Raw genomic sequence first — 3,965 nt, 5'->3', positions numbered from 1 at the left:
GTTGTGTCCTCATGTGAGTATCCTTGTTGAACACTAGAGGGCGCCGTGCTCTCAGTTTAGTCAGCTTTTTATTATCCGGTAACTTCACGATCACATCCCCTGCTTTATGGTCTGTTTGACTCTAAATGGACCATAATGTACTAAATGAACATCATGCTGTATTGAAGAAGACTTGAAACTAGAGATTGAGACCATAAACTCATGTTTACAATGTTTACTGAGGTAATAAATCAAGAGAGAAGTAGAGTCATTTTCTCATAGACTTCTATACAACCAGACCTCTTTTTGTAACCTTTAGCATTGAAGATAAGCAGACAAGAGACGATTGTCATTTCCAGACATTCAGGAGTGTAAGTGGAGTGAGAGGGGCTGGAAACAGCTTCTTCAATTTGAAAGTAAAACTCTTGCTGTCAGCTGCGTCGTCCTGTAACAACACTTGTTCACCACCAGAGGGCGTCACACACTCATGAACCCGAGGCCGCTGATCGGCCTGTCCTGTTGCTGTGCTCCACTTTATTTAAGATAATTAGATAGAGAACCTGCTCTACTGGGATTTAACTTCTTCATTTGTTTCTCTACTTTACCATAAATAACAAATCAATAAGTAACAAAACAATAAATAAAAACTGATCTGTAAGTCAGATGTCAACTATTTAAATATAGATTCATATTCTAAAGAAATAAAATATCTGAAGTACTGAGACGTTCTGTTTTCTGCTCAATCTAGGATATTAAACCAGGATGGTTATCTCACAGGATGTACGTAGAAGCACACCGCCCTGATGCACTGTGGACGGACACACACACACACACACACACACACACATCCTGTGGCACCATGGCATGGACGTATCCACCACACACACTCACACTGTGTGCCGGCAGGACCAAGGCCAACTGCCTGCTAGTATTTTTATAATCTTCATCCTCTCTGACCTGTTGCTCCCCTTCTGGCGCCAGTGGTCTCACCCCCCCCCCCCCCCCCCCCTTTGCAATGCCTCAACCTTAAACACTTGCAAACACACACACACACACACTCCTCAGCAGCCCCTCCATGGATAATTGAGACCAGCTGTTGCAAGGTGCCTCTTCTTTCACCCTGCTGCTGCTGCACTTGCCTCTCTGGCAGAAAGCTATCCCAAAGACCCCCCCCCCCCCCCCCCTCCCCTTTCCCTTTGCCTCTCACACACACACACCCACACACACACACACACACATTCCCGACCACATGCCTCCGAGTGTGTTTGTCTCTTCCATCAGTTGTGTTGATTGACAGATGGGCGTGTTTTTGTTCTTCTCTTTATCCGTCACTGATTCTGGTTGTGATTCATTAATGACTACACGTTTACATGCACACTTATATTCTACTATTATCCCAAATAAGACAACATTCTGAATTTGATATGATTCATGTAAACATCACATATTCCGTTTGGATATTCTGAATTGGTTCCTTTTTCTGAGTGGAGCATTTTGTGTTATAAACATGTTATATGTTGATATTGTTCAGATGAGGATGTGGCATGAGGTCGTTTTACGTTCGTCTGAATATGCACGGCTGCATTTAAACAGGAATATTAGTGGAATATTTTCATTAATCATGTAAACGTAGTGAGTGATGCCTCCATGAAAGCTCAAATATCTTCCGGTTGCAAGAATGCACTGGAATATCATCATCCTGCCTGTCGTCACCGTCTTTTGCTGCAGATATTAGAATGACGTCACACCCGAGTTTTAAAAGTTTTAAAAAACTGAATATGGTTCACAGCAGCCAGGTTAGCTATTGTCAGCAACACCAGTAGATATCAACGCATTACGGCGGTAATTTGAGGGTACAAACACCGGAGCAACGAGGCGTCAGCCTCCGGTTCTGAAAGTTGATGCTGAAGTCTTAAGTCTTAAACCTGCATTCTCTCTAATGTCCACCAGGGGGCGTCTCCTCCAGTCGGGACAGTGTGGAGGGTCCGTTTACAGACGTTTCTTTGGGTTACAAGAATATAATTTAAATTGGAAAAAAATTGCATGTTTCATTCAGAGGAGGAACTTTTAACAACACTGACTCCTGTGGTAGCAACACAACGTCAGACAGCAACACTGACATCAACTGAAAATAAGCTTTCAGACAATCTGTTTGTCTATGTGGCATAAATAACAACAGTATTATGGAGGAAAACAAACAGAAGAGCATTCACTGACACGCTGTAGATTTAAAAATTGTGATTAAAATGTGAGGAAGCGTCTCCACCTATGAGAGTGAAGGTGTGGCTGAGTGAGAGCCTGTGAATGACTCACTCATTGTTTATTTCTAACCTTCTAAAAGAGACCCTCTCATAGCCGCCCCGCTCTCCCCTAACAAAGCAAACAGGGAGTGTTCTGTCCTATGTGATAGTTGATTGATGATTTTGGATTGTTTGTTGGACAAAAAAGCAATTACAGACATAAATTAGGTCTCAGGAAATAAAAAAAGCGTTTAATTTCCTTATTTTTCTGACATTTTTCGGGCCAAACTATTATAATAATAATAATAATAACAATCATTAATGCAGCCCTACGTCAGATCCTGCGGTGATTAGTTCCGACTCTTCATCGTGGTTCACCCTCTGGACTACGTGGTGTATTTGGGAGGTGAGACGTGACCCGGCCAGCGGTGACTGTGAGCTCTGTGGCTGGAATTTGTGGCGTTTGGGAGAGGAATGGAGAGGAATGGAGGAGGCAAGTGGTGGTGGGGGGGGGGGGGTTTTGGGAGCGGCATGTCGGACTCTCTTTTCCAGCTGGTGCTGAGGGGTCAAACTGTGTGTGGATGTGTGCATGTCATGGCCTCTCATTAGGGGGTGAGACGCTGCGGCTCCAGACCCCCACAGTAGGATAGCTGGGCCAGTCTGCAGTGATCCTGCCACTTTGATGCCCCTGACCCCACCACCCCCACCAGGAGGTTAATGAGCCACAGTGAGCTCTGTAGGCATGCTGTATTAGAGAGTGTGTGTGTGTGTGTTGTGAGATTTGAGGTGGGGGCTTGAAGAAGAGGTGCAAGGAACCTCCAGACCCCTGATCCACTTTGTTTTCACTGCGGTCCCTCACAGGTGTGTGTGTGTGTGTGTGTGTGTGTGTGGACAATAAAGCTTGGTTTATGGTTGTGCACACATACTGTTTGCAGGAAGTGGCCGTGATGTCATCACTGGTTTGTGGGCTGCTGTTTTGAAGCCGTGAGTTCAGCATTTTGGCCGTCGACATCTTGGATTTTCTGCAACCGCGACACAAGAGGGCGGAGCTACAACCGAGAGATCTTAATATCAGAATATCTCCAACTCTCTAGTTAAAGCAGCACCTGCAGCTCCTTGTGGTGGCTTTGTTCATATTCCTGCTCAATGAATAAACTAAATAGAATCAAACCTGAATGAAAAAGGACCTTCATGTTTGTAGTAAATCAGCATTGAAGACGCTGTTCAGAAGTTGCTTTATGGTTCTTTAATCAACATGAATCTGTCAAAAACAGAAGCTTTGTGGAGATTATGACGCTCATCACCCTAATTTAAATTTTCAACTTTTTTATATATTTTAATCATTAATCATCATTAATTATTTATTTCTTTGGCTTGAAAATGTATTAAATAGTATTATATGTTGAGCCTGTAACAGGCAAAAGTGACTGACTGTAAATATATATTTAGTTTTAAATATGAGAAATTATTTGGACAGATGTGAAAAACTAATTAAACAAAGAAAGTCATTAATTATAAGTCAAATATATTCTTCTCCATTAAATATTAAATATCAAAGTTTTTTTTTTACTTCTTTGACACATAAAAATCCACAAACGTATTGAAGAGATCTCGTCTTTGTAGATTACGTGAACTACGTTCAGACACAGATGATCTGCTCTCGTTCACTCGTCTCGTGTTGCTTTGAGATCTTTGAACTAGATTTCTGAGCTGCTGAATGTTGCAAACCAGCACCGGAGCTCCATC

Source organism: Anarhichas minor, unplaced genomic scaffold (genome assembly GCF_050575085.1).
Source record: "Anarhichas minor isolate MPS153535 unplaced genomic scaffold, ASM5057508v1 ptg000003l, whole genome shotgun sequence".
Taxonomy (NCBI): domain Eukaryota; kingdom Metazoa; phylum Chordata; class Actinopteri; order Perciformes; family Anarhichadidae; genus Anarhichas; species Anarhichas minor.
The sequence above is the reverse complement of the archived record's forward strand: the minus strand, read 5'-3'. Positions refer to the sequence as shown.